The following is a 22,059-nucleotide window of genomic DNA, read 5'->3' on the forward strand; positions in this document are numbered from 1 at the left end:
GACACGATTTCTAGGAGGCTGTTCTACTTAGGTTAAAATAGTTTGGATTGGATTATTTTAACTAAGAGATTGGTTCTCCACAGTTCTGCTAGGTACTCACAATATCAATTTGAAATAGGCCTCGTCACGGTCTGGTCAGGTTGGACGGGACTTCCGGCGGGTGGTTCTGAAGTCCCGGCTATCTGGGTCAGCTCTGCTCTATGGGTCTGTCAAGCACCAGATCTGCTCACAACGGTCTGGTTTGTGGGTCTCTCGGGTTCCGGATAATGCACTGCTTTCTGGATACTGCTACAGGTTCTTGCAAAAATTCGTGGCAAAAATTCAAACAGCTTGCTCGGCTGTTGAATAGTTTGGTTGGTTTTGAGGCCTGCTGAAGAGTATTCAGCTGGTGGATTCAGGCCTCTCTGCTACAAATTCTGGAGTTAATTTCTGCTACAGGTTCTGGAGATTGATGGATTTGAAGTCTGGATATCTGGATGTGAAGTCGTCGGTCAGCATGCTCCGCAGCAAATGGAATTGAATGTCCTTACCTGTCCCAGCAGTCTCTTTTTATGTGTTTTGAAAATGGGTGTGTGCGTGGCATAACTGAGCCTGCCACTCTCTACTTGTCATTGGCCAGTTCCTCCTCTCTTCTTTGATTGGGGGAAAGAAATGGAGTGTCAGAGTGATTCTGTAGGTTTTATGGTCCGAGGAACCTCCCCTTGTCAAATTGCACACAAATCTATTTCTGACCCAAAAACATTTTTACCTATGTACCATTTTTATAATATTATAGGTCCAGTTAACATATTTTCTGTAGCACCAAACCATCCGATCCCTGTCTTTGTACGATGTTGTGTCCACTGATGACAGAATTCTCCCCTTTTCATCCAGATAATGACCTCTAAACCTTTCCAGATTTTACACAAATGTGCACCAGGGATATGGGTTACAGAAGATAAAGTGTCAGATTTTTAACATGCATACATTTGGAGTAACAACCTTTTTTCCGCTACTATCCCCAGGAACATACCACAGGGTCCTAACACCTCTTAAAATGTGCACAGAAAAATCACAAGAATAATGATATTATTTATATAATTTTGACAGGTCTGCACTATGAATTATCCATCTTTTTAAAAGTATGCCCTGGTCTGGTCAAAAAGGGGTGTGGCTTCCCACATCACATGGTGGAATAACTGGTTTATCCACTTCCCCCAAGCCAGCTTGTTCACAGAGGCACAGCTGCCCCCCAGTTTCTCCCAAGAGGAAGCTATTTTACGACGCCCCCAATATAACATTTGCCTGAGTCAAGGAAGTTGCATTGTTCTGTCCTTTCCAGTTCCCAGGTGCTCTACACCTAATCTAATCAGAGAGGTGTCAACTACTTTTGGTGGGGAAGCAGGATGCAGCCAGGCCTGGGAAGAGTGGCTGAGCAGGTTTCTCCTGTCGCGGGTAGTTGTCAGGCAGAATTCAGCTAAATGTCACTTTAGTTCCCAGTTTTCTACATTCAATTCCAACTTACATGCAGCTATTTTTTATATATAGATTAAATAATTACTTCCTTCAAGTCATTTCAGAATATAGTTTTACATTGTAACCACCTCTTAGCAAGTCTTTCCTTGGTCTGGTTTTGTTTCATTTGCTCAGTTTTACACAAAAGTCTGGTGGTTTTAAAACGCCGGTTTTCTGATAGTGGTGAGTACCGGTATTGCAACCATCTTTGGGATTAAGAAAATGAATTCCCCTCAGTTCTGAGTTGCTTTTTGGCAATCAGCATTGCCATTCCCAATGGTTTCAGGCTACTGTGTGTGTAGCCCAATGGTGGTTTTAGGCAGTGCCCTCCTGTGCTCACAACATAGGCAACAATGGGTGGCAGCCTATTCTTCATGTTTTCCCTGTGCACTCTCTGGGGAGTTCTGGCCATCATGATGGTTTCCATGCCAGTACTGCACAGTTTTATGGTAGCGCTTGGATGCATGGGTAAAAACATCCCACAAGCCCCCCCCTCTTGCGATGGCCATTCTGTCCTTTCACTGATGGAACTCGCAAGATCTGGGATGTTCGCCTCCTCTTCTTCCAATTCCATAGATTGCACAGTTCAGCATCTTTTCCTCCCTCCAGTCGATCAATCAGTTCTCCTTGCTGGTCCTGATGGGAGGATTGGGCGGTACCCCGGGCCCCTCGGGTCTCTGCTCCCGGTCCCCAGTCGTCCTCCTTGGTCAGTCTCCATGGTTTCATCTCTCCTAGGATGATAAAGCAAAGCGGCAATACACATTTCTTCCCCACCATTGATATGGTGGGGTGGCATATACATTTTATAGTCAAAACATTTGCGTTCTTATTTTAACCAAAACAAGATACAATTATAAGACATTTTTTTTCCAAATCATAATATTTTAGAGACTATATGTGGGATATTTTAGGGTTGGAATTGAATTACTCTGGAGCGGTCCCCTCTGGTATTGCAGAGGACTCCTCCAGTTGTTGCAGAGTGTGCCTGGGATGGCAACACTTTAGCTGATTTATATGTACCCACTTGTCTTCCCCTTCCGCCAAACCGCCTTTGGGGATGCGGATCTTGTAGGCCACAGGGGAGATTTTGTCTATAATTTCAAACGGTCCCTTCCATGTAGGCAAACATTTTCGCTGTTTGGCCTGGTTCCTTTGGAAATTGTATAGATAGACCCGGTCCCCCACAGTATATTCCTTCCTGGTGGTCTTTAGGTCGTAGTGGGTTTTCATGCTATCGGCTGATCTTTCTAGATTCCGCTGAGCATAGGCAAACGCATGCTGAAGGTGTTTCCTTAAATTCTCCACATACTCATGAGTTGTGGAGGCATTTATCAGTGTCTGCTCTTGAGTCCTGTAGAGCAAATGCTGGGGAAGCACCATCTTGCGTCCAGTCATCAACTCAAATGGTGACATGTTAGTTGCAGATGAAGGGGTAGATCTGATGGCCATTAGGACCAGAGGTAATCGGATATCTCAACTTGGTCCAGAATCTGCCACAAACTTTTTTAATATGCTCACAATGGTTTGGTTGTATCTCTTCACTGCTCCAGAAGAAGCTGGCCTGTAAGCAATGTGTAGCTTCCTTTTAACCCCCAGTATCTCCCACATCTTTGTCATTACTTCACTGGTGAAGTGGCTACCTCTGTCTGACTCAATCCTTTGAGGTAGACCAAAACTGGAAAAGATGTGGTTAATCATCAGGGCAGCTGCTGTTTCTGCCTTGCAGTTTGGGGCTGGGAGACATTCCACCCACTTGGTAAACAAGCATGTAACGGTCAACATGTACTTGTTTCCTCTAGACGAGCGAATTACAGGGCCTACAAAGTCGATTTTCAAATCTGACCATGGCAGTGTCATCCCCCTCTTTTGGAGAGGTGCACGGTGCGTGAGGGATGATGGCTGAAATTGTGCATACACAAGACACCCCTTCAAGTATTGGTCGAGGTCCTGCCCCATGTGTGGCCAGTATGCAAGTAGGAACCAACCACTGATCGTGGCCAGCTTTGGATTTCCTTACCAGCAAACCGTCTTGGATTCGGGACATTTTTGGACATTTCATCAACACTCTTAGGTCCTCTTTCCCAATGTAATCGGTATCCGTCAGGGGAAAGTTCTCAGGGTCCTCAAGGTGTTGGTGAAACTTACCAATAATTGGATCCCCCTTCTGAGCTGTAATTAAATCAGCATCAGGGGTCTCCTTACTCCATTGGGCAGTTGAAAGATCATTGTGGGCATTTGTCTGGGACCTAGTGATAGCAGTGACCTGGATTTCCCCCAACAGGGACTCTATTTCGATTAGATCCCCTTGGATGGCCCTGGTTTTGGCCAGCTGATCAGCTAAGTCATTTCCAGTTTTGTCTGGTCCCTCTACTTTGGAATGACCCTTGATCTTCTTCAAGTAGATGGTCACCCCATTCGAGGTGACCAGATAATCAATGTTTTGGATTAACTTCCATGTTTCAAGGGTTTGTTATTAGCACATAACATGCCTCTGGTTTTCCAATTAACCAGGTGCTCCACGAACCCGTTCCGTACATAATCCGAGTCTGTGATTATGACCAGTTCGTGGAGTTGATGTTGGACAGCAGTGAGGATGGCCTGATGCACAGCCATCAATTCTGCCACCTGACTACTTCGGGGACCAATTTTGTATCCAGCGGAGGGTTCTGGAAACTCCCTCACCCATGCATTCCCTACGCCGGCCACCAGTTCTTTCTCCCCATTGTTGTCAACATGGTAAGAGCATCCATCCACATAGACAGTGGGCATTCCCTCACACTTGTCTTCTTCAAAGACTTTGTGTGGGGAATTAAGGTATGCCTCCATGTTGTCCTTGGTTTTTAGACTTTCGTCCTCGAGACAGTTTTCTCTGGCACAATCATGCAAGTCAGCCAGACCTTGCGCGAGGGGACTCTTCTTGTTTTGGCCATATCTGACCTCTACAGGAAAGCCTTGCATTGACAGAATCCAGGAAGTAATTCGGGAATTACTCACATTTCTGGCCCGGATTCTGTCACTTTGGAGGTATTGCAGAGGCTGGTGTGGAGTCTCCACTATGATGTGTTCCCCCTGGATAAACGGGCGGTAATTCTTCAATGCCCACACCGTTGCCAGGAGTGCCTTCTCACAATCGTTGAATTTTTCCTCCACAGAGGATAAAGTTTTGCTCGCATAGGAGATTACTTTATTGACCTTGTCATGCTTTTGGTATAATACTGCCGTCAAGCACGTATTAGAGAACCCTGTCTCCAGGAAGAACTCCTTGTTTCTGACAGGGTAAGCTAGGCAAGGCGCTTGTGATAGGCTTATTTTGAGTTGTCTTACTACCTCGGATTGTTCTGGACCCCATTCCCACTTGACCCCCCCCTTCAGGAGATGAATCAGGGGTCTAGTGATCTCTGCGTAGCCCTCAATGAATTTTCTGCTGTAATTAGTCAGTCCAAGGAGGCTCCTTAGTTCCCGCAGAGTTGTGGGATCCTTCAGTTTCTGTAGTGCTTCCACTTTCTTTTCTTGGGGACAGAGACCCTGAGGAGTAATCTCATTCCCCAAGAAATTAACACGGGTTTTACACCACTGTGCTTTCTGGAAGGAAAGTTTTGCTCCGGCGGCCCTCAACTGTGTCAGAACATAACGGATCTCTGCTATGTGTTCTTCCACAGATGAACTTTTGATGAGGACATCATCTACATAAGCCAGGTTACCCCTCGCACCCAGGTCGGGCATGGCCTTATGTAGAAAAATGTTGAATTCATTGCCGGAGTTGAGGTATCCGAAGGGATTCCGGGTCCATGTGTACTGCTGGCCCCCAAAGGTAAAAGCCAGTTTGTATTGGTCCTTCCTACTGACAGGCACGGTCCAGTATCCATTGGTCAGGTCTATTGCAGTGAATACCTGTGACCCCTGGATCTGGGCCAGCCCTTGGTCAATGTAGGGAAGAGGCCATCGGGAAGTTTGGACCCGTTTGTTGAGCTCCCTAAGGTCGGCGCAGAGTCTCCACTGGCTGTTTGGCTTCAACATTCCCAGCACCGGATTATTGAAGGTGCTGTGTACTGGACGGATTATTCCCCGGGACTCAAGGTTCTTAATTATTTCAGTAAGGGACTCCATGGATGCGAGAGGCAAACGATATTGCTTCACAAACACTGGAGTCATTCCAGGGTCTGTGGGAATTGTTGTTGTGTGGATGTCGGTGCGACCACAGTCATATGAGTCTACCGCAAAGAGATCTTGGAAATCCAAGAAAACTTGTTTCAACTTTTGCTTCTGTTCCAGAGTCACACATGCATCAGCTAGGTAGACTCTCTCTTCCACCATCTGCCTGAAGCCTGGAAAGACTTGGTTATCTCAGCGGCCTCCTCCAGCTGGGTGGAGAAGTCTCTGGTCAGAAAGCTGATTTGGACTGGAGGCTTCAGGTGGGAAAGGCAGCCCTCATGGACCTGGAAAATCACCTCATCCCTCCTGAAGTCACAAGTCACATCTTCCTTACCATCTTCCTTACCATAAGGGCAAGAAGTGTACACCAGGAAGTTCCCCCCATGCCGGGTGAAAATCCTGTTTGGTGTTGTGTCGTCATCACTGTCACTGTCAAAACAGTCCTTGGGGATTGGTCCTAACAGTTCATTTCCTAGATCAATGGAAAATGTTGGTCATCAACCGCCATTCCAATGATGGTGCCTGCGGCTAGAGTGATACTCTGTACGTCGCTGTTATCCACCTCTATTGGAATGGTGTCATGTTCTATGTTGACTAATGGTGTTGGGTTTACCCCCAACCCTTGCTGTTGGAGAGAAGCACTTAAATGAATATAAGCATCAGGGTTTTTCAATGTTTGTCCTCTTTTAACTTTCACTTCCAGGGAGAATTGTTGGGTCCTTTCTGGGATGGTGACTTCCTCTTTGATCTGAATTTCAACTGCATAAGGTAGCAATTGAGCTGACCTAAATGCTTTTTCTGGATCATCAAAGCCCATGGGATTATCCGCTAATCGGGACCAAGCTTTGAAGTTTATTAGGTCCAAACTAATGGCAAAGCGATTGAGAATGTCACTGCCTAAGTAAAAGGTGGCAGTGACGTCTCGCACGACCCAATAATTATGGACTATGCTCTTGTTGCCAATGGAGATTTTGGCATACACCTGCTTGGCAGGAGATGTTTGGAATTAGGTGCTTCCAGGTCCATTTCCCATTTGTCTATCAGTTTGAATTTGGGAATGGCTGGATCTTTTGGGAGTTGGTGGAACATGGCTTCGCTGATGAAGCTCTTACCGTTGTTCACACACACTCGAGCGAGAACAGAGTCCTTCCCATCATTTAACTGAACAGGGATGAACAACTGCTCTCCAATTTGCTGAATATCAGCCAGGCTCTGAGCTGATTTCACATCTTTCTGGACTATAGTAGTGAGAGTTTCTGATTGTGGATTAGTAAAGAATTTCGGGGTGTTTCCTTCCAGTGTGGAATACCACCTTAAACTGGAAGGAAGGTTGATTTTCAGAAATAGAGAGGACCCCCCATCACCAGTCCGTTGTCCTACTGCTATTAATGTCACATCTGGAATCTGGCTATTCTAGAAGTGAAATTCTACTTGGTCAGATTTTTGTTCAACCATGTGGCAGGTGCCATTTAAACTAACATGGTTGCCACTCTGTTTTAATTTTATTGGTCGGCTAGTCTGGGTCCAGAGGACCTTGTTTACGTAATCTATTAGGGGTGACAACCTTCTCAGGAGGTCATTCCCTTGTAAACAAGGGGTGCCCTCTGGAGTCACTACTATGACCGGGTGTTTCACCTTGTGTCGCCCAATTTTGATGTCCAAATCTGCAGTCCCCTCGACAGGAATTTCCTTCCCGTCAAAGTTCTGCAGTTGTCCAGGAAGAGAGGTGAGAGGAATACGGTAATTCTCCCCCCTTCCTGCATTTAGTTCATCAAAGGCCCTTTTGGACAGAAGAGTAGCTTGAGATCCAGTGTCCACCAGCGCTGAAATTGTACCCTGCCCCTGTACTTGTACCGGGGCATAATATCTCCCCTCCTTCTCCTCAAGGGGCACAGATAATGCACATTTTTGGACAACTGGTGGGCAGTCATCAGGATGGGTTTGACCCATGGGATTTTGGTATTGTCGGTTCTGGGATGAGATGATGGGCGGCGGTAGCTCAGTATCCACATCTCCCCAGTCTGAATTGGCATCCCTTGGGACCCATTTTTCCTTGGAGGAGTTCCCCCATCTCTGAAGGAGAAGATCCTTTTCCCAGGATCTTCTGAGGATCCCTCTCCCTCAAATTGGAAGACCTGTACCTCCTCCACAAAGTGGGTCTGTTTGGGTCCTTTGTTTCTCCTACCCCCCCTCTGCTCCTTGGGAGGCAGGCTTTCAGGGGCAGGAGATTTTGTTTCTGGTTCCTGGTTTTCCAGGGGCTGTTTACAAGTTGGGAAGGAAGCTTCCTCCAAGGCTTTACACCCCCCTTCCCCTTGTGCCTCCTCTTTGGGAACCGGTGGGTTATCGGGGTGCTGCCCCCGTCATTGTTCTTGAGCACCAGGTCCAGAGTTTGGGGCATTCTGCGGTGGCATGCTCATCTGAGGGTTCTGTTGAGCCCTCAGTATGTGACCCACATCCCGTGCCATATTTTGGACCTGGCGCTCAAGTTGTGAAACCCGCTCAGGCTGATACGGGGCTCTATTTTCTCCCCTGGGCTGATCACGGGAAGGGTAGCTATGCCTTCTCTGGTAGTACCCCTGGTTGGGACGATTTTGGTACCCCTCCACCCTTGGCCTCCCCTCTCCTGGATTAGGTTGTCTGGGCTCAGGGAATTGGGGAAAGAAGGATGGATGATTTTGGGGCTGGAAATTGGGTGGATACCTGGGGAAAAAGTTCTGCCCAGGATTTGGAGAATTTCTGCCCTCCTGTGGGAAGTTGGGAGGGAAGTTCCCTGGGTAAGGTGCTTGGCTGGATCCCCCCCCTTGGGCTGGAGGAGTCCACATATAACCCAGGATTGGTCAGTTTCCCTTGTAGCGGGGACTTACATAGTCAGGGGAGCGGGGGACCCCATTTGTGGGACTACCCCCTCGACTCCCTGTCTGTGACTGGCCCGAGGGCCTTCTGGGATGTGAATTATTTGGTGCAGGCAGGTTTTTAGGCCCCCCCATCTCCAAATCTAAAACGGGGGCAACCTTTACCTCTGCCACCCTGGCAGCAGCAGGGGTGCTGTTGGTTTTGGGGTTTTTCAGCGCATTATTTTTATTTTCGATGGGCTTCTGCACCTCATAGATCCGGGTAGCCTGTTCAATGACCCAGTCTAAAGATCTTTTCTCATGAAAATCTCTCACGAGCTGGGTCATTATGTATTTGGGTAAGGCATGGAAAAACGTATTGATAACTTCTCTGCTATCCGTGCGCACCCTTCTGGTGGTCTGCGCAAAAGCACGCTTTAATTCTTGCACAAACTCTTGTGGGGCCTGATCCTCGCCACATTGCAAATTGTAGGCTGCCTTGCGAGCCTCTTGAGGATTTCTGTGCACAGAAATTTTTTTCAAGATGGCCGCCCTTTATGTGGACCACCTTGAATGGTTTTGGTCCTCCAGCCCTGCAAATAAACTGGAGTATTCTGGTGAGAAGGTCCATTTGACGTACTGGATGCAGCTACTGCTGTCCTTCAAATGGAAAGTCTCCATCATTTGCTCATAGAGCTCCAAGTGTTCCCAAACAGAATACTTGGCGTTCTTATGATAAGGCGTGATGACACTCCTTATTGCCTTTATTTGTTTCAATGGGTCCTTAAGCAAGGCCCTTTTTGCTTTATTGGCCTTTTTGGTTCGGGTAACCGTGGTCCATTTATCCTCCGACTCAGAAGCGCTGAGGTTTTCCCGGATTCTGCGAGCCTGGGAATGGCTGGCAGAATGTGGGGACCTGGTCTCCTGTGTCCTGTGACACTCAGAGGAGTCTTCAGATCCCTCCTTGCTACCAGGATTTGCTGGGTATCCCCCCACTGACCTAACTCGGCAGAGTTTTTCAGGATGCCCTTAGTGGGCCTACTCTCCTGGGGTTCCCCACTAAATTGCACTGTGCTTGGGTGCCCATACTCGGATGCCCGCCCCTCCATTCCTGGGTGGTACTGGCCTATGAGCCCTATACTTTTAGCTGGATAGTAATCTGCCATCACTGTGGCCCCGTGCTCATGTGCGCCAGGGAACATGGGGGTGGCAGAGTCCAGGGACTGGTAGAGGTGAAGGCCTCTGGCACTAGGGCTCCTGAGGTTATGCTCAGGAGTTTCTCTTTCCCAGGGAACCTCATCTCTATCCGCCCCTGCTCCCTGTTGCAATGCAAGAGCCTGCGCTTTCAGTTCCTCAGTTAAGGCCTTTCTAGACTCTATCAGTCTCTCCTGCATCGCTACCTGTTGCTGGAGCCTATCATTGTGCTGGCAGAGAGCGTCATTCTCTCTCTGTGCCTCCTGATTGGTCCTGGAGTACTGGGCAAGTCTCTGCTGCAGGAGGGTTACCTCCTCTGTCCCATCCCTACTGGCCTGCTCCTTTCTTGCCAGAGCCTCCTCCACCCTCCTGGTGTGATCTAGCAAGCCCTGATGCTCTTTTTGGAGGTCACCCAGAAGTGATTTTCTTCAATTTTTCTTTTTAAATGGCAGACTTCCTGGCCTAAGGTATCCCTTTCCTGACCAAGAGCCTGCATTTGTGATGCCAGGTCGTCCCTCTACCTTTGAAAGTCACCAGCTTTCTGGCGTTCCTCATCAAACTCTGCCTGGGTATCCAGGTCTTTCAAAATCAATGTATTGCTTTCCTCTTTCTCTCTGTCTAGTTGGATTTGCAGGGTGGCTACCTGCTCTGTGCATGCCCTGTTGAAATTGATCTGTTGCTCCAGCTTTTTCTGGCTCTGCAGTAAGGAGTCCAAACTGTCTTGGTGCTCCTTCTGCAAAGCCAGAATTCTGGTATCCTGGTCTGTCTTTTCCTGTTGCAGTATATCCATGTCCTCTTTTGTTTTAATGATATACTGCCTACTATCATTTTCTGACTCCTGGCTCCTCTGCAGCCTCTGCTCAGAAGAGACCAGGTCAGATTGGGCCTTTTCTAACGCCATCTGTTGCCTATTTGCCAGATCTTGGCCTTCCGCACATTTGTCCTGCATGGCTCCCATATATAGATACAAATATGCCGCTATCCTGGCAATCTTATTGTGTTCATCTTTGGCCTTAGAAGCCATATATAATTCACTCAGGGCCACATGTAATGGACCCTGATCTCTCCATGTATCTGACCCTGTTTCAGTGACCTGTTGCGCGATTGCCTGCAACCAGACCGTTTGGTCCTGATGAGTCCACTCACCTCTCACAAATAGTTTATGTAAGAAGTGCCCTCTGGCTATTTTCATATCTACCAAGGTCGTCATTCTGGAATTTGAGTTCCTTCCTGACTTACAGAAGTTTGTATTTTATTTTGCAAAACAGACCGTTTCCTTAGAGCGTTCCTTTGAGGGATGCTTTCACAGTGTAAAACAGCGTGGTGATCATGGTGATCTAACCGGATATGTGTATCTGGTCAGTTGGCACATTGTATTAATCTGCACAAGTGGTAAAACTAACCCAGCATATCCCGGCTCCGAGCCCCCACTTCTTTAAGTGATATTCAATCAACACTACAGCTAAGTCAATGCCTAGTCTGGGATGCTGAGGAAAACCCTTATTGATGTATTTTTATATCCAGTTTAGTACTCTGGATGACAACCCTTGTATAACACCCCCCTCTTAGAATCCCCCTGACCCCACTGAGCCAAGAAGTAGGTTTGTTTTGCAAATTAAAAGGTTTATTTGAAAATGCAAACAATATGGGGTCGATTCATGGAATTAATGTGCGCCAAAAATTCCCGCGCATAGGTGCCAAAACGTGCGAATCGCAGGAAAAGTGCGAAAATCGCAGTGCAAGTGCGAAAATAGCAGGAAAACCAGCGCACAGCGATTCATGGAAGTCCGTGCGCGAGAAAAACATTGGATGTGCGCTAAAAATGTGCGCCGCGCACGCCGGCGTACAGGTCATCCAACAGCGTGCGCCACGGCCACTGCGAAATCGCACATAGCGCGGCGCACATCACAAAAGTAGGTGGAACACGGGGCATAACACTCGGAATGGGGAACAACGCGTGAAAATATGGGTGTCAAGGGGGAAGTACAGGAGGCAAGTGAACAGAACCCCCACACGCTCGCCTACAACCCGTATTCATGGAATCGAATAGGGCAAACCAGCGCACGGTCAAAGATGCGCACAGGGCCAAACAAGTACGCCACAAGAAAGCAGGCGGTAGTGCCCCTGCGACTGAAAAAAATGTGCGCCAAAATGTGCGCTAACAAAAAGCACCCATATACAGCCATGATGAATTGGCCCATACAGTGGCCCTGTAGGACAAATGAGGTGCAAAGGGGCACCGACAAACACGGACACCCGCTGTGTGAAAAATAGTGTGTGCGCGTGTTCCTGGGTGCGCAGGAAGTTCCACACGCGATTAGCCTGGGTACGTGTACTTCGGGGTGCGCGGGAAGTTCCACACGCGATTGGCCTGGGTAGGTGGCGGTGCGTGGGAAGTTCCACACGAGATTGGCCTATGTATGTGTACTACTTGGTGCGCGGGAAGTTCCACACGCGATTGGCCTGGCTAGGTGGAGGTGCGCGGGAAGTTCCACACGCGATTGGCCTGGGTACGTGTATTCCGATGTGCGCGGAAGATTCACACGCGATTTCTGCAGGGTACATTTATTTCGGTGGTGCCGGGGAATGCTACACGTGATTTGGCCATGTGGGTCCCCCCAGGTGTTCCCTCTACACCCTCCACGGCCCCTGCAGGCAGCCCACACCACAGGGTACTACCCTGCACCCCTGCTCATGTCCCACAGGCAACCCATCCACCATGGCCATGCCCACCAGCCAACCCACATGTCACCTTGCACTACTGATCACCAACACATGTCTCCCACCACCCCCACCCCCCAGCCACCAGGGGCAGACTCCACCAGGCCCCCACTCATGTCCCCTATTACCCCCACCCCCCAGCAGTGCAGGGGCAGCATCCACCAGGCCCCCACTCATGTCTCCCACCACCCCCATCCCACAGCCACCAGGGGCAGCCTCCACCAGGCCCCCACTCATGTCTCCCACCACCCCCACCCCCCAGCAGTGCAGGGGCAGCCTCCACCAGGCCTCCACTCATGTCTACCACCACCCCCATCCCCCAGCAGTGCAGGGGCAGCCTCCACCAGGCCCCCACTCATGTCCCCTATTACCCCCACCCCCCAGCAGTGCAGGGGCAGCCTCCACCAGGCCCCCACTCATGTCCAACTCATGTCTCCCACCACCCTCACCCCCCAGCCACCAAGGGCAGCCTCCACCAAGCCCCCACTCATGTCTCCCACTACCCCCACCCCCCAGCATTGCAGGGGCAGCCTCCACCAGGCCCCCACTCATGTCTCCCACCACCCCCACTCCCCAGCAGTGCAGGGGCAGCCTCCACCAGGCCCCCACCCATGTCTACCACCACCCCCACCCCCCAGCCACCAGGGGCACCATCCACCAGGCCCCCGCTCATGTCTCCCACCACCCCCCAGCAGTGCAGGGGCAGCCTCCACCAGGCCCCCACTCATGTCTACCAGTACCCCCACCCCCCAGCCACTAGGGGCAGCCTCACCAGGCCCCTACTCATGTCTCCCACCACCCCCACCCCCCAGCAGTGCAGGGGCAGCCTCCACCAGGCCCCCACTCATGTCTCCCACCACCCCCACCCCCCAGCAGTGCAGGGGCAGCCTCCACCAGGCCCCCACTCATGTCCCCTATTACCCCCACCCCCCCGCAGTGCAGGGGCAGCCTCCACCAGGCCCCCACTCATGTCTACCACCACCCCCAGCCCCCAGCCACCAGGGGCAGCCTCCACCAGGCCCCCACTCATGTCCCCTATTACCCCCACCCCCCAGAAGTGCAGGGGCAGCCTCCACCAGGCGCCCACTCATGTCTCCCACCACCCCCATCCCACAGCCACCAGGGGCAGCCTCCACCAGGCCCCCACTCATGTCTCCCACCACCCCCAACCCCAGCAGTGCAGGGGCAGCCTCCACCAGGCCCCCACTCATGTCCCCTATTACCCCCACCCCCCAGCAGTGCAAGGGCAGCCTCCACCAGGCCCCCACCCATGTCTACCACCACCCCCACCCCCCAGCCACCAGGGGAACCCTCCACCAGGCCCCCACTCATGTCTCCCACCACCCCCACCCCCCAGCAGTGCAGGGGCAGCCTCCACCAGGCCCCCACTCATGTCCCCTATTACCCCCATCCCCCAGCAGTTTAGGGGCAGACTCCACCAGGCCCCCACCCATGTCTACCACCACCCCCACCCCCCAGCCACCAGGGGCACCCTCCACCAGGCCCCCACTCATGTCTTCCACCACCCCCACCCCCCAGCAGTGCAGGGACAGCCTCCACCAGGCCCCCACTCATGTCCCCTATTACCCCCACCCCCCAGCAGTGCAGGGGCAGCCTCCACCAGGCCCCCACCCATGTCTACCACCACCCCCACCCCCCAGCAGTGCAGGGGCAGCCTCCACCAGGCCCCCACTCATGTCTACCACCACCCCCACCCCCCAGCCACTAGGGACAGCCTCCACCAGGCCCCCACTCATGTCTCCCACCACCCCCACCCCCCAGCAGTGCAGGGGCAGCCTCCACCAGGCCCCCACTCATGTCCCCTATTACCCCCACCCCCCCGCAGTGCAGGGGCAGCCTCCACCAGGCCCCCACTCATGTCTACCACCACCCCCAGCCCCCAGCCACCAGGGGCAGCCTCCACCAGGCCCCCACTCATGTGCCCTATTGCCCCCACCCCCCAGCAGTGCAGGGGCAGCCTCCACCAGGCGCCCACTCATGTCTCCCACCACCCCATCCCACAGCCACCAGGGGCAGCCTCCACCAGGCCCCCACTCATGTCTCCCACCACCCCCACCCCCCAGCAGTGCAGGGGCAGCCTCCACCAGGCCCCCACTCATGTCCCCTATTACCCCCACCCCCCAGCAGTGCAAGGGCAGCCTCCACCAGGCCCCCACCCATGTCTACCACCACCCCCACCCCCCAGCCACCAGGGGAACCCTCCACCAGGCCCCCACTCATGTCTCCCACCACCCCCACCCCCCAGCAGTGCAGGGGCAGCCTCCACCAGGCCCCCACTCATGTCCCCTATTACCCCCACCCCCAAGCAGTTCAGGGGCAGCCTCCACCAGGCCCCCACCCATGTCTACCACCACCCCCAGCCCCCAGCCACCAGGGGCAGACTCCACCAGGCCCCCACTCATGTCCCCTATTACCCCCACCCCCCAGCAGTGCAGGGGCAGCCTCCACCAGGCGCCCACTCATGTCTCCCACCACCCCATCCCACAGCCACCAGGGGCAGCCTCCACTAGGCCCCCACTCATGTCTCCCACCGCCCCCACCCCCCAGCAGTGCAGGGGCAGCCTCCACCAGGCCCCCACTCATGTCCCCTATTTCCCCCACCCCCCAGCAGTGCAAGGGAAGCCTCCACCAGGCCCCCACCCATGTCTACCACCGCCCCCACCCCCCAGCCACCAGGGGAACCCTCCACCAGGCCCCCACTCATGTCTCCCACCACCCCCACCCCCCAGCAGTGCAGGGGCAGCCTCCACCAGGCCCCCACTCATGTCCCCTATTACCCCCACCCCCAAGCAGTTCAGGGGCAGCCTCCACCAGGCCCCCACCCATGTCTACCACCACCCCCACCCCCCAGCCACCAGGGGCACCCTCCACCAGGCCCCCACTCATGTCTCCCACCACCCCCACCCCCCAGCAGTGCAGGGACAGCCTCCACCAGGCCCCCACTCATGTCCCCTATTACCCCCACCCTCCAGCAGTGCAGGGGCAGCCTCCACCAGGCCCCCACCCATGTCTACCACCACCCCCCACCCCCCAGCAGTCAGGGGCACCCTCCACCAGGCCCTCACTCATGTCCAACTCATGTCTCCCACACCCCCACCCCCCAGCCGTGCGATTTGCCTGGGTACGTTTACATCGGTGTGCGTGGGAAGTTCCACATGCGATTGGCCTGGGTATGTGTACCTCAGGGTGCGCGGGAAGTTCCACACGCGATTGGCCTGGGCATGTGTACCTCGGGGTGCGCGGGAAGTTCCACACGCGATTAGCCTGGGTACGTGTACTTCGGGGTGCGCGTGAACTTCCACACGCGATTTGCCTGGGTACGTGTACTATGGGGTGCGCGGGAAGTTCCACACGCGATTAGCCTGGGTACCTGTACTTCGGGGTGCGCGTGAACTTCCACACGCGATTTGCCTGGGTACGTGTACTGCGGGGTGCGCAGGAAGTTCCACACGCGATTAGCTTGGGTACGTGTACTTCGGGGTGCGCGGGAAGTCCCACACGCAATTGGCCTGGGTACGTGTACTTCGGGGTGCGCGTGAACTTCCACACGCGATTGGGCCTGTGAGAGTGGGTTACATGTATTCCAGGGGTGGGCGGGAATATTTACCCGCGACTGTGCCTGTGAGAGCGTGCTACGTGTATTCCTGGGGTGGGCGGGAAGATTCACACGTTCGCCTACGACGTGCCGAAAAATGGTCCAATCCTGAGACACGTACGCCAGCATGAAGCAGGCGTAGACCCGCGCAGCATAAAAGTGCACGCAAGCAACAAACAAGCTCATACGCCAGGAAGAATATACCATTCCTAGCAGCAGTGGCCGTGGGTTACCAAAGGAGGAGGAGGATAGAGAGGGCCCGAATTTTCACTCCCAGAACCAGCCTTTTTGGGATGCCTGATGACCAGGTGTATGGGAGGTACAGGTTTCCCCCACACATAATACTGGACCTGGTCAGTGAGTGAGAGGATGACCTCACATCACCCACCTTGTGCTCCCAAGCACTCAGCCCCCTGGAGAAGGTCCTCAATGTACTGCACTTCTTGGCCACAGGATCATTTCAGCGGACAAGTGCCATAGTGGGTGGGGTGTCACAGGCCACGTAGTCACGCTGCCTACACCAGGTCTTGAACATCATCACTGCACGCCCATCAGTCCGTAGGCACATATACCTGCCCAGGACACCTGCAGAAAGGCAGGCTGCCACCCTCGATTTCTACGGTGTGGCACAATTCCCAAAAGTGCTCGGTGCCATTGACTGCACCCATGTGGCACTACGTCCCCCCAGGGCATCTGAGCACATCTATAAGAACCGCAAGCACTGGCATTCCATCAACGTGCAGGTAGTATGTAATGCTAAGGGAATCATCACCTCAGTATATGCCAACTATCCAGGGTCCACCCACGACAGCTTCATTTACCGAATGTCTACCCTAAGCCGGGACCTAGAAGCTGGGCGGCATGGCGATACATGGCTGCTTGGTGAGTATGAATGCCACTGCACATGCATGCATGTCAGATGCAGAGTTATGTCACTACCCCACTAATGATACCCATCACCTCCTCACCAGGGGACAGTGCCTACCCTCTGAGCACCCACATGATGACGCCAATTCGGAACCCCATCACGCCTCTAGAGGTAAGATACAACACAGCCCATATTGCAACCCGGGGCATAGTGGAGCGCACATTCGGAGTGCTCAAGTCACGCTTTCGCTCCCTTGACCGTTCTGGCGGGCAGCTGTTATATGCGCCCCCAGTAGTGTGCAGGATCATAGTGGCAGCATGTGTCCTGCACAATGTTGCAACACGCCGGGGCCTGGCCGTGGACATGGTGGTGCCCCCACATCCCCAACCACATGCACGCCCGCTGCGCATGGGAGGGGAGAGGGCACGGGGTGAGGCAGCCCGTACGCAGCTGGTGACTAATTACTTCACATAGAAATCACACCCCAGTGGAGTGCACACAGGCCTGGCACATACCATCTGATAAGTAATAATGACTCGACCTGACAATTAAGACGAACAAAGGGACTGTCAACTGTCAGAACCATAGCAGCCTTAGATTGTTCATGTGGAAGTGTCACAATGTGTGCATCCCTACTTACACAAACACCACCAATGCAGTGTCATGAAAAGACACTTCCATGCTGCAGAAATGAATACCCACTTGCAAAATACTACATGAAAACAGTGCCATGTCACCCACCCCCTCCCCGGCACGGCCACACAACACACCATGGCATGTCATGCAATGTGAGAGGAAATAAATGAATCCCCACAACATGCCCCAAGTGTCAGCAGCTACAGTGTCCCTAATGGAAACATGTCCACACATGAAATGCTCACAGTAATGCAGGACCTACAACCCACATCACCAAATACTTACCAAGAATACCAATCACCTACACAACCTCCAACCTACCTTAAACATGACATTACAGACTTAAAAATTAGCTAGCCTCACCACCTGATGATGACAGCCCTCTGAACACTTCCAAGTATACAGTGTTAGCGCCACGCAAGAGTGTAGGTGCACTGCTTACAACATGGACTCCAGTTCCAAGGTGGACCGCATTGTGAAGACATGAGGAATGGACCTGCAAATATGGAGGATGAGATGAATGCAGAGGCACATATCAATACACCACGCAGTGTACAATACAACAACAATATGCACTATGAATGTATACACAGTATTGACTACAGACTGGCCACACAGCTCATGGGAGTCCAATGTCACCATGTACGTCAATGTCACTTGGGCACACCCTTTGCAAGCCCATGGAAACGGGAAGCAGGAGGGGTGTGTGTGACAAAAACCCAAGCATCTGAACCAAATCCATGACAAGCCTGCATGTGCCCAGCCACAATGCAGCATATGCCCACGGGAGCCACACAAGGCAACACACTGTCCCAAAAAAAAAAAAAAAAAAAAATCTAAAATGGCCATTAATGGGCCCAGGGGGGTTGGGGAGGCCACCCAGGAGGTCCGAGGACAGGGTGCACACCAAAACCCACCTGTGTGGATCTTGCGAAAAAAAAAACACCTCCATGGGCTCATGGCCTACACGGCTACCCTATTGTGGGAGTATCACTGCTGTCGCTATCCTCACCCTCTGCAGCTGCATCCGGAGGTGGTGGCACTATGGGAGGCAGCCCACGCAAAGCCCTAGTCTGTTCCTCCATGGCTGCAAGCATGCGGGTGTGGTAGGTCTCTTTCTGGAGGATAAGTGTGCGGAGGTCCCCATGCAACAACTCACGGGATGCCCGGACCTCCGCCCTAGTTGCCTCCATCTCAGCTGAGAGCGTACGGGTGAGACGCTCCAGCTGCTGTTCTGTCCTTCGGTTTGTTGAAGCCTCAAGCTCAACAAGAGTCGTCCTGAGGTGAAGGAGTTCCAGCCTCAGGGCTTCCCTGTGGCCCTGGGACTTTATGGAGATGGCTTCCTGCAGAGTCGCCAGTGCCGCCCGCCTGTCCCTGTCGGATGCCAACATGTCCTCCCTGTGGGACTGGCAGATGGAGTCGGTTGCCTGCTGTAGTCGCTCCATCAGCCTTTCGGGGGGGACAATGGAAGTGGCCACCCTATCCATGGCCTGAGCCATCATCTCTGATGATGCTGCCTGTTGGGTTGCCATACCGTAAATGGATTGCTCCCATGCGGTATTGCCAGGTGGCGTACGGCCACCACGTCGGCGGGCACCACACCTGTCTGGGGCAAGGCGAACTGTGCCTTGCTGTGCCGGCACTGCCTGAGACTCCAGGACTGCATTCCCCCTCTGATCTGCTGGCCCAGGAACAGGATCAGATGTCGCGGAGTGTGACCCTGCATCCGTAACCACCAAAGGCGTACCTGCCAACACTGACATCCCCATTGAGGGTTCTAACCCTGGTGCAGGTGGGTCGGACAGAACAGAATCCCTCCCAGGAACACTCACCTGCGACGGCACGTAGGTCTCATCATCCGAATCAAAACCTGAGTGCAGCTCGGGGGAGGTGCAGCCAGAGACACCCCTTGAGAGCACGACCTGCAGCAGTTGTGGGTTCTCACCCACCACCACACCACGTCCCTCACTGGTGGTCGGTCGGCCCTCAGACCCCTCCTGTGTCTGCACCATCTCCACAACCCCAGCAGTATCAGGTGCGTCTTCCCCTGCAATGACATAAAAGAAAACAAATGGAAACAGGCATTAGCACTATGGCACACAATGAGGGCTGAGAGGCTACAGAAACAGTACTCGATTGACACATGTCCCACATGACTAAAACACTCCCATGCATGCACCGTCACTGCGTGTGATGGGGAGGCAGATGGCACACATTGATGACACCAAGATGGAAGATTAACACATTTGCTGCATGCTGCCTAGCAGTGGCATCACACATTGGCCAGTGATTGGCAGGTCAAATACACATGCCATCACACAGATGGCATGTACCCTAGCCATGAAGTGAAGAGGGAGAGGAGGTCACCAATTGTTCATTCAGTCCAGTTTGTTCATATGATTGATTATTTTCATTGTAATGGTTCAAATGTTTAAATGCAGCTGCCAGTCAAAAATGGTCCTATAGCACAGGGACATGTCCAAACTAATCATGTCCCCGAAACTGAGCCAGTCCACTGTACCATAGCCATGTCAGACATGTGACAATAGGACTGAGAAATCCCGAGTAAAAGTGGTGGTATGCAAACAATCTGCCTGAATAAACAGAGGTAAATAAGCAACAGTGTAGTGGCAAGATGACACTCCAAGGGCAACTGGCTTGGTGTTGGGCTGGATGTCTAATGTTGGCCGAAGGGATGCTGCTATACCCAAATCCTGTTGCCAAGAATGTTTAGGAAGAGGCACATGGGTGAGCCGAACCACTCAGGCACACACACCCTCCCCTGGCACCCAAACAGAAGCCCTCCCACACACACCATGCACATGGATGAAACACACATGCATGTTCACTCACCGGACAATGCCTCGTAATCTGCCACTTCTCCCACGCCTTGTATCTGTTCCTCCGTGACGTAGGTCCCAGCAACCTGCTCATGTGGAGTGAGTTCTATGTCATCTGCTGGAGACCCACCTCCAGTCACTAGAGTTGCGGCATGACTTGAGGCCAGCTTATTCTTTGCCCTGCGCTTCAGGTCATTCCAGCGCTTGTATCATTCATTAGCTGTGCGCCTCACGATTCCAAGGGCACTTATGATGTCCGCAATGGTCTGCCAGTGTGCCTGACGTTGTGCAGGTGTGGTCTTGGATCCTGCAACAATCACCATTTCGCGGTCATGTGCGGACACATACTCTACAAGTGCATTCAGTTCGGCCTCATTGAAGCTGGGCTTCCTTGATGGGCCGGACTGTGTAGCTGTGTCTGGGGCATCAGCCTCTACTGGATGAGCACTCTTCCTCTTCCGCTTGGAAGGTGGTGGGGATCCGGAGTGTCCTGCGCCGCTCTGGACACTAGGGGCAGGAGCATGGGATTTCACACTCAGCATGGGAGTTGGTGCAGGCATTATCTCAAGTGTGATGGTGTCAGGGGGAATGTCAGCATGATGGATTTGGACCGACACTGTCCTGGATGGGTGTGTGAGAGGTGGGGTGGATGGAGCCACAGCTGCCCTGCAGCCTCCCCAGCCTGCCTACGCGGGGCAGCAGATGACCTAGCTGCCCCTGAACCACGTGGCCTGATGACACCAACGTTCACCGGCGCACGTGGCCTAGACCTGCTGACCTGGAAGTCAGCCATGGAGTCACCCTGTGCCAGGTCTGGTTCCACAGTGGGCTGGTCCAACAAGTGCTGAGCATGGATGGTGTCAGCCACGGTAACCTCAACCGGGGGGGGGGCATGGGTGTCCCTGACTGCTCCTCCACACATGGGGGGCTAGGGGCACCCTGCAAGTCACGGCCACGTCCCCTATCGGATCCACCACGGCCACCACTTGTGGCTCGGCCACCTTTGCCACCCTTACGGCTTGTTCGCCTCCCAGCCTCCCAGCCTCCCAGCCATGGCACTGATGTTATTGTGCGATGCTAGAGGCGAGGTAGAGGCAGTCATCGGCAGTCTCTCTACCCTCTCTATTCTTACAGCAGTGGGTGGACCCACTTATACCTGTGTGCAGAGCGGAGCAGCGAGCGGAGCTAGAGGCGAGGTAGAGGCAGTCATCGGCAGTCCGCGGTCATGTCTGCGGTTCACGCGGTTCATGACCCGCCGCCACCAACAGTGAAACACCTCGCTTCCAGTGAAAAATTTACCACCTTTACACTTCAACACTCGCAAGTTTTGCAAAAAGTGCTTTTAGAATCCACACCAGAGCAAAGGCTCCTTAGAAGCAATTTTAAAATCCCTGATGTGACGACGATGGCAAAGCCACCTGGTACGAAACCAAAAGTCTCAAGGATTATTACGCTGACTCCGGTGGCTAGTGGAACCCCTGGCAGCACCACGCTACCTCGGGAAACACGCTTTGACTTTGACTTGGTCTTGGAAAACCCCTATAGCGGTAGTAACCACCCACCTCGCCTTTTCCCGGGGTCTTTAACGGACCGGGTTGGCAGCATTACAAAGGCTACCAAAGCTACCAAAGCAGACGATTCTCTACCTAATCCACCTAATCCTCGGCTCGACGTAAAAAACCAAGAGGCATCTACCTTGGAGGCCCG

The sequence above is a fragment of the Ambystoma mexicanum genome, chromosome 5q (genome assembly GCF_040938575.1).
Source record: "Ambystoma mexicanum isolate Mex_15411 chromosome 5q, UKY_AmexF1_1, whole genome shotgun sequence".
In the NCBI taxonomy this organism is placed as follows: domain Eukaryota; kingdom Metazoa; phylum Chordata; class Amphibia; order Caudata; family Ambystomatidae; genus Ambystoma; species Ambystoma mexicanum.